Raw genomic sequence first — 15,776 nt, 5'->3', positions numbered from 1 at the left:
GGGTAACAATATAGAGATATCATGCGCTGTATGTGGGAAGACAGGGACATATTAGAGTTGGCAAATAAATTGGTATACTAACAATTATTACAGGCTAATTCTCTCAGTGCCAGTGTAATAATGTTGCGAGGGAGAGGAGAGTTTTCGTCCTTGTTTATTCTTATTGATATATGTCTCTTATCATTATGTACGTATCTATATATGTGTACAGCCGTGATCGTCTGTCTATGTATACATGTGTAGCTATAGAAGTGATCATGTCACTTCTAGTGTGTGTGTGTATATGTAGTCACCATACCTTTTTTCTGTTTCTTATATCTTCTCTGAGGATGAGACTTCTTCCCGTCACTGGTCGATGCTGAAAAAGAACATCTGATGACGACATAACACCGATCTTCTGGCATGGCTTCTTTATTCTTCTAACGAGCGGGGTGGAAGACATGGATGACCACTCAAACTTTTTTTTTACAAAGGATTCACCACTTATCAAGGCCGGAGACCACTTGAAGATAAGGATTAATGTACAGTAGTCAATGGGAAGGTTTCTTCCTTTTACGATCCATTCTGAGTCGCTCGACACATCCGTTTCGTCCGACGTCGGAAGGCAAACTGCTCTTGCATGCGAGCCAAAAAAATATTTTCTCTCTTTCTTTTTCATGCTTTCTCTATCTATCTCTCTTTCTTTCTTTCTTTCTTTCTTTCCACGTTTTCTTTCACACGAACCGAAATGACTCCCCAGATGACATCGCTGACCCTAGCTACAGCGTTTGACATACGCCAACCTAAACTATTTGAACTCTTTTTGCACGTAACCTGGGATATATTAATAGAAGTAATATATTAATATATAAACAGAAATAAAGGGTTCTTGGCATTCGGGCCAGGATCAAAGTGTAGTATCTTTTCCGGCAGGTACTGCAAGCTATGACTAGCTATGACTAGCAAAGACCAGATGTGGGGGCAACCCCACATGCCTGACCTTTAACCAGCTCCCATTTCCCACCTCTCGGGAGCTGGTCCCCTTTTTCCCTTCCCCCTCCCTTCACTCCTCACATTAAAAATCGGCCTTGTGCCTAATTTGCTTGGTGGGGGAGCAAATAAATACCATCTGTTCCGACAGATACTGCAAGCTATGAATAGCTATGACTAGCAAAGACCAGATGTGGGGGCAACCCCACATGCCTGACCTTTAACCAGCTCCCATTTCCCACCTCTCGGGAGCTGGTCCCCTTTTCCCTTCCCCCTCCCTTCACTCCTCACGTTAAAAATTGGCCTTGTGCCTAATTTGCTCGGTGGGGGAGCAAATAAATACCATCTGTTCCGACAGATGCTGCACTTAAGATAATTTGTACCAGTCAATGGAGGGGAAACCCTCTATACTGGGACAATTATTATTTTTGGTAACCAGAGTGCCCCCTTTTTGCCTACTTTAAGGGGAGCTGGTTTTTACCTCACATTAAAAACGGCCTTGTGCCTAATTTGCTCAGTGGGGGAGCAAATAAATACCATCAAAGTGTAGTATCTGTCTGTCGATCACTTCACTTTTTTAGTCTCGCTTAGTGGAGGAGAAATCCTTCATCAGTGATACATTTTTTATTTTGTTTCTGTTACTAACCAGAGTGCCCCTTTTTGTCACATTAAAACTGACCTTGTGTCTAACTGTGCCCTCGTGGCGAGGCAAGTAAAAACAATTAAACACGGGATATATTATATACCACCAGATGGGTGAGAACATGGTAATACCAGGCGCTGTTTATGAGCAGGAACAAGGACAGGTCAAGGTTAGGAGGTCAATTGGTATACTAACAATTATTGCATATTGTTTCTCATTATATCACGCAAGTTAAGATATGTTGATCATGGTCAGCGAGGAGATGGGTGACTATATGAGATCACCGAGTGCTAGATGCGGGAGGAGGCTGTATAGAGATACCTCCCTGCCATAAATTACAAAAAGTAATGTCAATAGAATTACCTTGCTTGAGCGGAATGCACATGCGATTCTGGATCGATTATGAATTTGATATTCCTAGAAATTTCCTGCTTCGTTAGAAGCCAAATTACTGTACTCACGACCCTGCGTCACGCAAGAAGTGCATGTTTACTCTGTACGTTTCGTGATGAAATACTTTTTTCGAAATTAGTAGAAATAAAAAAATCACTAAAAATGATCCATAAGAAGACATGCCGGACTTATTTTTTCACAAAAAGTTATAAATATTAGCAGTTCGACATTTTTCTTATTTTTTTCAATGGATGATTTCAAAGAAAGTCAGTTTTACATACAGAATTGGTCGCACAAGTTTTCACATTAAAATACATGATAAAACTCGATAATTCTATTTTTACATTGTAATTATTCTTCTACTGGTGTGATTTAATGTGAGTGACATATCATGCCACCTCACATCTTCGAAGTCGGCTTAAAAGACACCAAAGTGTACCTGGATGTACTGAAGAGTGTGGTGATCCCCTGGTGCAATCATGGTGCCGATGGGGGATCCTGGGTGTGGTAACAGGACTCGGTGCCGATCCACGAATCCAAAGCGACCCAGGCTTGACTTTAGAAGGAGTGCTACAACTGTGTACCTTTCTCTCCCTGTCCCCTATCTTTCGCCGATCTGAACCCGCTCGACCTGTAGAAATAGCTTCTTAGGGGGTAAAATAATAATAAAAACAGTTGATCTTGGCAGGAGTAAATCGATTTACAGAGTATGTGTACATACACATATTTTGGTTGAAGTCGCTTAATTTTTAGCTTTCTCATTTATCCGGTCATAGCTTAGGCGGGAACAACGAAAGCTGAAGCGCTAAATAACGACTAAGGCTGGGACACCGAATGTTTTAGTTTCTCTTCCAGGAACAAACAAAGGAAAGAAATAAGAATCCGACATGACACCGTTTTTTTTATTTTTTATTTTATTCCAAACGAAATTCCTTTATTCGTAGTTCTTCCAAAACAACACATTTCATTATATTTCCTAAGTCTTTTCGCACAGACACATGTACTTTTTAGAAATCTTTGTCTCCTCGCGACCTTGCGCCGGCCTAGCCAGTGTTTGTTCGCTTTCGTTTTGACACGTCCATCTTGCTCGGTCACTTGCATCTCCCTCGATCACGTGGTGTATTTTTCTCTCCTTTTCTTGTGACGGAAGTTCGTGCACACTTGCCAATTAACATAGTGCTTTAACGGCTCTGGCTGCTATTATTTTCACTAGCTAGCTATCCTTCGGTTGCTGCTGATATTTTCACACATGCCCTTACGCGCTCTGTGACAGATCACCTTTTGTAATTTTTTAAAATTTATACTAATTTCGGCATGACACGAAAGTACGTAATAATGTTGTCACATAAAATGCATTATTTAAATCCAATTATACTGCGCAAGTAACAAACATCACAGTAATAACGGAACTGATGCAGAGGATTTGAGAAGAAACTGTTTCAATTTCCCCACTAGCGGGACCTGTGGAAATTCCACAGAGGATTCATTCATATGTAATATATTGATGTTGGCATTCTGTAGATGTTCACCGTAAATGGAGACGCTCTGATATTATTGTACCTATTTACAATGCCTCCCCACGGGACAGAGTTAGACACCAGGGTCGTTTTTTAACGTGGAGAAAAGGTACAAAAATAAAAATTGTCTCAGTCGTGAAGGCTTTCTCCTCCACTGAAAGAGAACGAGAAATGGAAATGCCGCATCTGAAGAACAGATGGTGTTTATTTGCTCCCCCACCGAGCAAATTAGGCACAAGGCCGATTTTTAATGTGAGGAGTGAAGGGAGGGGGAAGGGGAAAAGGGGACCAGCTCCCGAGAGGTGGGAAATGGGAGCTGGTTAATGGTCAGGCATGTGGGGTTGCCCCCACATCTGGTCTTTGCTAGTCATAGCTAGTCCTAGCTAGTCATAGCTAGTCATAGCTTGCAGCATCTGCCGGAACAGATACTACACTTTGATCTTGGCCAAAAAGCCAAGTATTATTGTAGCTCTTTTGTTAAAACTGCGAAAGATTTTATCTAAGCTAGCAGAGACACCCGGCGTAGCCCGATCGTAAAATACGCTTAAATATGATAGTTAAATTCTTGCAGATTTCGTATATATTATTATAGAGTTAATTTTCTATGGATTTTTATGTATTATAAAGTCGCGATTTAAAAAGAAATATATATATATATATCCATATGACTTGACTGCATCAGCTTGAATTGAAACCGAAACCAAAAATATGTATATATATATATATAACCTGAGTTCCTTCAGCTATGATCAAAACCGAAACCGAAACTCATGAAGAACTTGTAACAAAAATGTAATGTGACAGACATCTTGCTGCTAAACTCCCTACATAGTACCCCTGCAACTACGGTCCCTGATAGTAGCTCCTTACATCAAAGTGGCAATGTGCTTGTTTGGGTTGAAAATGTAATTTTTAAAAAACACGGCTCGGTCCTTTGCATATGGTGATTGTTGCTGCTGCTGCCATATGCGCGCAATGCTCTATTATACACACGCAGTATATTACATATTTGTTATTCAGAGACCGCTATGCAGCAGAGGGATGGGGGTGTCGAGTGTCATTCTTTTGAAAAATATGTGTATATATATAACCTGAGTTCCTTCAGCTATGATCAAAACCGAAACCGAAACTCATGAAGAACTTGTAACAAAAATAGATTACCTAAGTGCCATCATCTGTAATCTAAACCAAAACAAAAACTTATGAAGAATTCTTGGTAAAATTATTAATTTCAAGAAATGGAATGTCATAACAATTAAACGATAGTAACTCGGATGTAAGTGTGACCCACAAAATAAATAACGCACACGCTATCCTAGTAATATATAGATGGCCGATTCCCATGTGTTCAAACGAGTGAAATAAAAAAAGTTCGACAAACTTTAGTTGGACAAAAAGCACTGTTTCTGGTAAACACGGCTTGTCAATTTCCGAATTATAAAACGGAAGCCGTCATTAAGTAGACTGACTCTCCATTATTGCTATATGGTTTTATTTTATTTAACTCCTGTCCAGTCAATTAGGCGCAAAGTCAAGCGTGGATTTGGTGAAAAAGTTTCTGCCCAACGAACTGGATTCGAACTTGTGTGCCCAGAGGTGTGTGGCCTCGACAAACCGCCGACCCCATAACGTCGTGAGTGCCGTAGTATTTTTCGTTCACTGTGTTTCTTATGACCTGCTCCTCATTTTTCTCACTGGTGACTGTCACTGAAAACACACGTGGGTCCACAAGAATAAATATTAAAACAAAATAAACATGAAAAACACAACGCTAATGCTTCACATACATATCAGTTGGAACCTGTGTGTGTGTGTGTGTGTGTGTGTGTGTGCGTGTGTGTGTGTGTACATGTCCCTATCAATCCACTCTGTCAATTTTTAGTCTACAGTCTCGAGATTTGATGTAAAGGGGTATTGAAATTTGGGAAAATCTTTTTAATCGGTTTTCGGCGAGACATTTGGCTGTCAAGGAGCAAAGTTCAACGATTTGTCCTTTGAAAACTCAAACAAATTACTCCGCCAATTTTAGGTCTAAACACTTGAAATTTTAGATGTAGGTTCCTGACATGGATCAAACTTTTTAATTTGATTTGAGCTCAAAAAAATAAATATTATAGGGTCAAAATTGGCGTCAAAGTTTTAAAAATTTGACCTTTGCTGTCTCTACCAAATTACTCGGCCAATTTTTGGTTTAAACATTTGAAATTTTACATGAAGTGTATTCAGACATAGGGTAAGCCTATTAATCGTGTATTTTTTTCCAAAAAATTTGGCTGTCAAGGGTCAAAGTTAAAAAGATCTTACCTTTGCGGTCTCTAGCAAACTATTCAGCCACTTTTGGGTCTAAAGATTTGAAATTTTACATAAAGGGTATTCAGACATGCTGCAAGTTTTTAATCTGTTTTTAGGCGAAAAGAAGTCAAAGTTTACAGAGTTGACCTTTGCAGACTCTACCAAACTCCTCTGCCAATTTTGGGTCTAAACACTTGATATTTTGAAATGTAGGTTTCCTGGACATGAGTCAAACTTTTTTTTATGTATATATACATACGTACATGGACTGTACATAAGGCCCAAGCAAAGCTGGGCTGAACTGCTAGTATTTTTAAAAAGTGTAAGCCGTTATCGATTAATAAGTTTTTGTTTCCATAGAATTGTCTTTCGAAATGTTTTTTGGTGGCCCTTCACCGTCCTGTTTGCCATTGGAAGGTTTTAATCGCTCTCACCAAGCATTCTATGCTTTATTAATTAATTTTCTCATTTGTTTTTTTTTTTTTTTTTTGCTTGTTTGTTGTTGATGTTCAATGGCCTTGGATAAAGATTAATAAAAAGACATCCATGTCAAGGGAAACTTTTTATCAGATAAATTGATAAAAACGCACATTATATGGATAAACAAACTTATCACGTGTTGTTTCCTTTTTAGTTTTTCTATACATCGGCCTATCTGTTTATCTATTTTCTATACAGTAGAGTCACGTGATACGGCATTAAAAATTAGTAACAAAATACAGTACAGTAAATAATACACATGTATATAAATAAATATTATGAATAACACCGTAAGACGGGGTTAATAGCGTAACTAGAGACAATAAAAACATAGTATTTCACATCGTAACCTGAAAAAAAGTATCCTATAGACATCGTATCCCGGGGTTCTACTGTACTTATGCACCTTTGGTACCGTGCTAAAATAATAACGCTATTATTTAGAAAGCCCTTCTTAACATTAGGAGGGGAGTGTGTGTGTGTTTTTATAAACTCTTCCCTACTCTCAATTAATTAAATATAAAAGATATCGTAAAACTTGAATTTAACCTGAAAATACTATTTTAAAAAAAAAATAGCCCGGTAGCAAAAGTGCATAAGAACCTTCTTTTTTATATTCTTTTCTTTTTTCTTTCCTTCTTTTTTTATTCTTTCTTTGATTCCAATGACAATAAATTCCTGGATCTGTGCAAAGGCAATTAAAGGAGTTTATGCTAGTAACCAATACTAGTACTCCTATAGTGCTCCTCATCTTTTGTAACGCCTCCCTGTTATTTCTCTGGATTCTCGGCACGTGTCGTCTAGACTCTGTAGAGAATAGGAACGACCATTAAGACGGGACACACAAAAGAGTGACACCGTCGTCTGATTAGTAGTATATAGAGAGCACGCACGCACGCACCGGGAGAAGAACGACGACTACGACGATAGTCGACTCGGAAACCTTACATGGCGCTACGAACAGGATTTATTTTTCAACATAATTTCTTTTGCACGATTTTTGGAGTATAATGGCGTCAGGACAACACGAGGACGGCCAATACATGCAGTTGATTCAACAACTAATAAATCTGCAAAGAGAAAACAATGAGCTTCGCGGAGGGAGTGCCTCGAGTCGGTCTAACACCAAGAAACCAGACCGGCCACGTATCGAACATGGATTCACCGACGCGGACTGGGCGCTTTTCATCGACTCGTGGGCCCGATACAAACAAATGTGCGGCCTTACCGACCCCGTGGAAATCCGCAATGAACTAAGGACAGCCTGCTCAAATGAGGTAAATAGACTTTTATTTGACTTAGTTGGGCCTGGAACCCTCAATTCTGTCACAGAGAAACAACTCTTAAGGCATATACAGTTCATTGCGGTGAAAGGTCTACACCCGGAGGTGCATAGACATAAATTTCATAACATCAGACAACAGACGGGGGAGGGACCCGCACAGTTCTTGGCAAAGCTTCGGTCCCAGGCACGGTTTTGCAATTTCACGGTTCTGTGCCCCAACGAGAACTGCCGGCAAGCCGTAAACTAATTAATAATAATAATGGTAGCTGGCCAACTCGTAGCTGGTCTGGCAAATGCAGAGTACCAGTGTAAATTGCTGGCCGAAGCAAATATTCTAACCACTGTGGAGCAGAAGCTTCACAGGCTGATTAGTTTAGGAACTACAGAGACGTCTGCTCCTCAGTTGCAACGAGGCTCAGAGGGACAATCGACTTTTGGCCTACTAACAACCGGGAAAAAACCATCTCGGAAGGAGCAGCCGCTCAAAACCCCTCAGAATAGTCCTTGTGAAGGGTGTGGGAGGACCTCACACCCCAGTGGGTTAAAAGGGCGGAAGAACTGCCCGGCGAGGGGGCTAAAATGTTTTAATTGTGGCGTCACAGGCCACTTACAAAGAGTGTGCCTGAAACAGGAGAGGTCGACGGCGGAGTCAACAAATGATGCCACACGTCAATCGAATATTTTCGGCAGCAGAATGGAGGGGGCACCGGCATGTTACAATCAAAAAGGTAGAATAGCAGCAGTGCCACACCTTGCATGGAGCAGTGGTGGGTTCAGGAGAAGTCCCCCTGAGCCACCACCCTCATTAATGGTTGATGTGTCCCTGATACCAGAGTCCCAGGCTAAATTCGGGTGCGCTTTGGATAAGGGAGTAAGCCGTCGAAAACACCGCATCCAGGCCATTGCAGATACCGGTGCCCAGACGTGTTCGAGTGGCCCAGAAATATTGAAAATATTAGGGTGCACCAGCAGGATCCTGATACCTACCAGCCACAGGATACGGAGAATCACAGACGAACCCCTAGATATCAAGGGGGTGGTCCTGACTCAGATTAAGCTCGGTCAGAAGGAAACGCGACAAGTGGTCTACGTTTCAGAAAACACGTCAGGATTCTACTTGTCAGAATCGGCCCTCAAAGACCTAGGAGTAATCAATCGCGACTTCCCGCATCGAGTATCAAAGGCCGATTTATCGGCTTCAGAAAGTGGGACAGCACCGTGTGGATGTCCGAAAAGAGAATCCGTCCCGGACAAGCCAGCGAGGATCCTGTTTACCCCCACTGAAGATAATAGGGAACGGTTAGAGAAGTGGTTACGTGAACACTTTAAGTCCAGCGCATTCAACACCTGCCCCCATCAACCGTTACAAGTCATGGTAGGGAGGCCGCTGGATATAACTTTTACCCCGGGGGCGAAACCATCGGCCATACACACACCCATTCCAGTCCCTCATCACTGGAAGAAAAGGGTAAAGGATGATTTGGATCGAGATGTTGCGTTGGGTATTATCGAACTGGTACCAGCAGGCACACCTACGATCTGGTGTTCGAGGATGGTAGTCGCTCCAAAGAAAGACGGGTCACCAAGAAGGATGGTAGGCCTACAAAAATTGAATGCAGCAACGATGAGAGAGACTCATCACACACCGTCCCCTTTTAATCAGGTGTCCGTGGTGCCTGCCCAAACCAAAAAGACTGTCTTGGACGCATGGAATGGGTACCATAGTCTGCCACTCTCCCCAAAAGCCCGGGACGCGACCACGTTCATAACGGAATGGGGTCGTTATCGGTATCTCAGGGCTCCCCAGGGTTTTCACGCATCCGGGGACGGGTACACGCGCCGGTTCGATGACATCACAGTTGACATGCCTCGAAAGACCCGGTGCATAGACGACACACTCCTATGGGACAGGTCCTTAGAATTGGCTTTCTGGCATACTGTGGATTATATTACCCATTGTGGTAAAAGTGGGATAGTCTTTAACCCTGACAAATTTCAATTTGCTGACGATGAAGTTGAATTTGCCGGCTTTGTGATAACCTCGGACGGCGTGAAGCCAACTAAAAAAATGACGGAGGCTATTCTCAATTTCCCGACCCCAACGAGCATTACTGGTATCAGGTCCTGGTTTGGTTTAGTTAACCAGGTGTCGTATACATTTGCACAGGCCGATATAATGGCCCCTTTTCGAGAGTTGCTGCGGACAAAGAACCGTAAATTTTACTGGGATGACACATTAAATAGACTTTTCGAAGAGTCGAAGAGGAATATCGTTCAGAAAATCGAAGAAGGGGTGAAAACCTTCGATATGAACAGAGCGACCTGCCTTTCAACCGACTTCAGTAAGGTTGGCATTGGGTATTTTCTGTTCCAGAAGCATTGCCAATGCCCAACGGAATTAGGTCCTAACTGTGGTAAGGACCACTGGAAGATGATTTTGGCCGGGTCTCACTTCACGAAAGATGCAGAATCTCGTTATTCCCCTATAGAGGGGGAGGCTCTAGCGCTGATTTATGGCTTGGAGTCTTGTAGGATGTTCATCCTGGGATCCCCAGACCTATTGGTCACCGTGGACCACCAGCCCCTAGTGAAAATTTTCTCGGATCAGATCCTGGAGAATATAAAAAATCCCCGCCTGTTCTCATTCAAGAAGTGGTCGTTGATGTACAGGTTCCAGATTAAGCATGTTCCCGGGAAACTCAACGCAGCACCGGACTGCACATCCCGATACCCGGCGCCGTCAAGACACAGCAGACTAAAGGGCACTGACACTTCCCAGCAAATCGAGGGGAGTATACAAGCATCCATCATAGCTGCATACGCACATGACCCCAAGTTCCGAGCGATCACCTGGGATAGGATAGTCGCAGCTGCAGCCACCGATGAGGAGTGCCGAACGTTGGCGTCATACATTCAAGACGGGTTCCCAAGGTCACGCCACGAACTACCACCAGAAATCCGGCAATTCTGGCCGATGGCAGACCAACTATATTGTCTGGAAGGGGTACCCATAAAAGGGGACAAAATTTTGATACCAAAACGGCTTAGAGCCGAGGTGTTAGAGGCATTACACTCCGCCCATCAAGGGGCGAATGGTATGTTGGCTAACGCCAGACAACGGTTATTTTGGCCTGGTTTAGACGCCAGCATCCAACAAACAAGGGCGCAATGTCGGAGTTGCAATTCGATCGCCCCATCCCAGCCTAGGGAACCATTAATGCCACCCATAAACCCGGAATTCCCATTTCAAAAGACAGTCGCTGACTTGCTAGATATGCACGGGAAAAGTTACATGGTATACGCGGACCGATATACCGGTTGGATTGAGGTCGCACCACTACCATCAGGAAGGGCTGCAGCGGTGTGTAATGCCCTGAGGGTTTGGTTTTGCACGTATGGTGCGCCGGAGGAAATATCATCCGATGGAGGGCCACCATTCGATTCACTAGAATACAAATCGTTCCTAGAAGACTGGGGCGTAAAAAGGCGCATATCATCTGCACATTACCCCCAGAGTAATGGCCGAGCTGAACTGGCCGTAAAAACGGCCAAAAGAATGATGATGGACTGCGTTGATGGCTACGGACACCTACATCATGATCGGGCAGCACGGGCGATGATGACTCATAGGAATACGCCCAGTCAGGACCTTGAATTGTCGCCGGCGGAAATGCTATATGGTCGAACATCTCCCCGCACTTCGCAAAAAATACTACATCCACAAGCGTTGGACGGAGACCAGAGATTTGAGAGAGAGGGCGATGGCGAAAAGGCACGTACTTAACAAAGAACAGTACGACATACACAGCCGCCCCCTCCAACAGCTCCGAGTCGGCGAGTCTGTGCAGGTGCAGAATCAAGAGGGACCAAATCCACGACGATGGGCGAAAACTGGGAGAGTCGTCGAGACAATGGGTAACAGGCAGTACAGGATACGGTTGGATGGTAGCGGTAGGATCACATTACGCAATCGCTGTTTCCTCAGGAAAATCAAACCGGTCATGGATACGCCGGAGTATCCACCCACTCAACAACCCCATCAACCACCTCCCCAAACACCAAGAAGGGAGGACAGCAAACCACCGTGCAACATGCATGAGATGATGGAGGTGGAAGAAGCTGATTGTAACACATCAGAAACAGATATGGAGGTGGACCAAGATCCGATCAACCACAAGCCAATGCAGACGAGTCCGGTCCCATGATGCAGCATGAGGGTAACACGAGCACCAAGGCCACTTTCCCCTCAAATGCAAGGACCAACTCACTACTACACGGAATTCTCCAGTCACATGACCACAAAACGACGGTAGTGTGGTCACATGGTGGGGGAAGGGTATGTAGAGAATAGAAACGACCATTAAGACGGGACACACAAAAGAGTGACACCGTCGTCTGATTAGTAGTATATATAGAGCATGCACGCACGCACCGGGAGAAGAACGACGACTACGACGAAAGTCGACTCGGAAACCTTACAGACTCCTCTGAGGTTGTTACATAAAATCTGGCATGCTGAAAGCGAATATCGAAGCGGCAGGAAGGAAGAAAGACAAACGATTGTAGTCTATCTATAAAAGCTTAATTCTCATAAAATTATGTACAAAATGTTTTTACAATTCTGATTCAGATTTTGTAAGTTCTTTTCAAAGTCTCAACTATCTTCACAGACAGTGAGGTGGGGAGGGGTCAGGTCTCTGCTCTACTCTAATCTGAAACTCTCTGCGACTCAACTCTCCACACTCTTCTGACTAATTTTCGCACGAAATAGATTTTATATATAAAGTAAGGTAAGTGGATGGGGTTGAAATTCTCCCCAGCCAATAAGATTTCGCCACGAAATCTCAACGAAATCAAAAGCCCCAGGTCCCTGGGTGGGCACCGTTCCCACACCTGAAATTCTCTCACCATTTTCAAGGACAGATGTCAATTCTCACATCCGACCCCGGGTTCATTTAAGGCCAGACAAGGTTCTAAGTGAAATTTCCTGTCGTCAACTTTTAGCCGTAAAAATATGTCGCTGGTTTTCAAACAATATCTATTTTGACATGAAATAAAATATGTATATTTATCTTCACTATCTTAAATCCTTGGATTATCTGGCGTCACCCGGGAATACAAAGCTATGTCAGCGTAGTTCTAACGCTCCTTAATGGGGGATTACATTACACTTTCGACTGACAATCATTCACGTCTTATAATCATTTCCCCTTTAGTGGACTTGATAAGCGGTTTACTTTGCTCAATGTTGGTACACCAATAGTGTTCCTCATCTTCGGTTAGCATTCATTTCCGTGTCATAACTCCTAATCTTTAAATATCGTATAAACTTTATAAGTGAGATACATGCTTCAAGCACCGATATTTCGATGATTAAGTTAGACCTTATTCATGGTAAAAAGGATTTTCTTTATTTTCTTAATGCTTAAAACAGTTCTTAATCTGTTCCATTCCTTTTGCTTTCTTTCTTTCTTTCTCCGAATCCAATACCAACAAATTCCTCGACCGGTGCAAAACTAATCAAACGCCGTTCGTGCGATTAGTCAATGTTAATACTCTCATAACGTTCCTCATCTTTCGGCTGGCATTCCGGTCTCATAAACCTCATCTTTGGGGCGCATGAAAAAAGAAAGATACATGTTAAGAACACCGATACTTCGACCTGTAAATCAGGCCTTATTCATGAGAAAAATATTTTTTACTTATTTTCTTTATTTTTAAAACGTTTTTTTTTTTTTCGCTTATTACTTTTCTTCTTTTTTTTTTCTTCAAATATCGACAAATTTCTGGATCGGCACAAGCAAGTTCATACCATCAATCAATGCTAGTTCCCACATAGTGTTCCTCAGCTTTCGACTGACAATTATTCATGTTATTTTTTTAAATTCCATTTTCACCCCAAACAAGGCCCTGTGCCACTTTAATTGAAGGGTTTCTACCGAGGACGTAAGTTGCGTGGGATACTATGAAGGAAGATGACAGGTAAGATGTCTGTTCACATAACACTTGAACTTCTGCATGTCAGTACAGTTGGGAAAGCAGAATCTCGGAAGGGAGTTCCAAAGTTTAGCAGTTCTGGAGAATAAACTATTGGAGTAGAAGGCTTTCTTACACCTAGGGATCTCTACTGTGTAGAGGTGGGATTTTGCTGTTTGTCAGGTGTGTAGGGGATATTTACGTCGAGGGGGTACAAGTGCTTTTAGTATGTCAGAGCATTCACCATTAAAATACTTGTAAAACAGGCAGAGGGATGCAACATTTAGTCGATGGGACAGAGGTCGAAGCTTAGATGACAGTTCAGAACCTATCAGTTTGGCGACTCTCTTTTGAACCATGTCCAGTAGTGAGAGACTTGTTGCAGATGCACCAGCCCAACTGTGACAACAATACTCCATACATAGACGAATGTTGGCCTTGTAGAGGTACAGGATACTTTCAGGCAAAAGTAGCAGGGGAGGACCTTTGTGGCCTTCGGCCAAGATCGAAGTGTAGTATCTGTTCCGGCAGATACTGCAAGCAAAGACCATATGTGTGGGCAACCTCACATATAAGACCTTGGTCAATGTAGGGGAAACCCTTCATTCCAATTGTCACTATCCAACTCCCCTACTCCCCGGGGAGTTGGTCCCCATTTCTCCTTCACTCCTCACATTAAAAATCGGCCCTGTGCCTAATTTGCTCGGTGGGGAAGCAAATAAATACAGCCCACCTTCTTTGCAGTAGCCTTGGCAATGCTCTCAATGTATCTGTTCCAACTCATGTTCTCTATGAACATAAGGCCGACGAATTTAAAAGATGTACTTTCAGGTAGTGTGTTTTTTAGCCATTGGTACAATAACAGTGCTGGATAAGGTTTCTTGTAATTATTGAAGGAAGCAAGCTTGACAGACAGCATTGGATGTTACCATCCATTTATGTTCCGTTCCATTACAGACTGAAGATCTTTCTCTAAGACTTCAGCCATTTCTTTAGATCTGTGTTCATTTGTCTTCCCCTTGTGCCTGTTATAGAGTGTAGCAAATCATCAGCAAATAAACCTATCCCAGAGACAATTTTATCAGAGAGGTGTAACCGTTAACAAACTATTTACTATAAGCGGATCAATGCGCCTGGACAACCGATTGGTCAGTGTGGCCGAATCACTTTGGCACCGAGGATTGATCCGCATATAGTAAATAGTTTGTTGACTGACTTCCAGACATTACGTTGCCTTGTGTTCTGTATTTTTCTAAAGACCGCTACCTTTTTATTTTTCTTCATCGGCTTTTCGCCTAAGCAGGGGGTGATGTAGCAGTTAATAAACTATTTACTGTAAGCGGATCAATGCTCGGTGCCAAAGTGATTCGGCCGCACTGAACAATCGATTGACAGGGCACGTTGATTTGAGCCGTCCTCTTAAGAACTATTTTTTAGCCCTTTGGGATCTCAGCTGCGATCGACAGAGGGACGGTAGCAATCGACCTATACAGACCTCTCTCACTCATCTCTCACACTGCTATTTGTTGACGACTGTAGTCTGATGGCAGACGACACCTTCAAATAGACATTTATACTTTCTTTCTTTCTCTCCACTCTGAGATACAATCTCGCCTTTTCTAAATAAACCCTTTGTTGTTGTTTTGTTAAAAGCAATGTCGTTTGGCCTTGTGTTTATTTAAGTAATTATTAGGAGAGAAATGCACAACCTTTCCTTCCTATAGAGGCCATTTATAAATAAAGCTTCAATGATAACCACCTGTGTTACTTCTGCATTTATATATTGTTTAGATGTATAGCCGTCGAAGACAACCTGGATTCTTCTTTTATTTGAGAAGGATTCAATTATATTAAGCATTCGTCCAGTGATACCGTATGATCTGATTTCCCTGAGAATATCATCGTGACATACCCTGCCAAAAGCCTTAGATATATCTAGGGCTACCACTCTAACCTCCCCTGCTTTGTCCAATGTATGGTATAGACGTTCAGAGATTATAGTTAGGATATCTGCTGTAGAAGTGGCTTGCGTAAATCCATATGGTTGGTCGGTCAGAAGTTTAGCAGCTGTAGAACTAGAGTAGAACTTGGTTAATTACGGGTTTAAATATTTTGGTGAAAAGATGGAGGAGGCTAGTAGGGGCGATAATTTAATGGGTCAGTTCTTTCGCCAGAATTCTTGAAACAGTTATCACAGAAGAATATCTCCTCGAGTGGCTCT

Source organism: Euprymna scolopes, chromosome 22 (assembly GCF_053919585.1).
Source record: "Euprymna scolopes isolate OS-2025 chromosome 22, ASM5391958v1, whole genome shotgun sequence".
Taxonomy (NCBI): Eukaryota; Metazoa; Mollusca; class Cephalopoda; order Sepiida; family Sepiolidae; genus Euprymna; species Euprymna scolopes.
The sequence above is the reverse complement of the archived record's forward strand: the minus strand, read 5'-3'. Positions refer to the sequence as shown.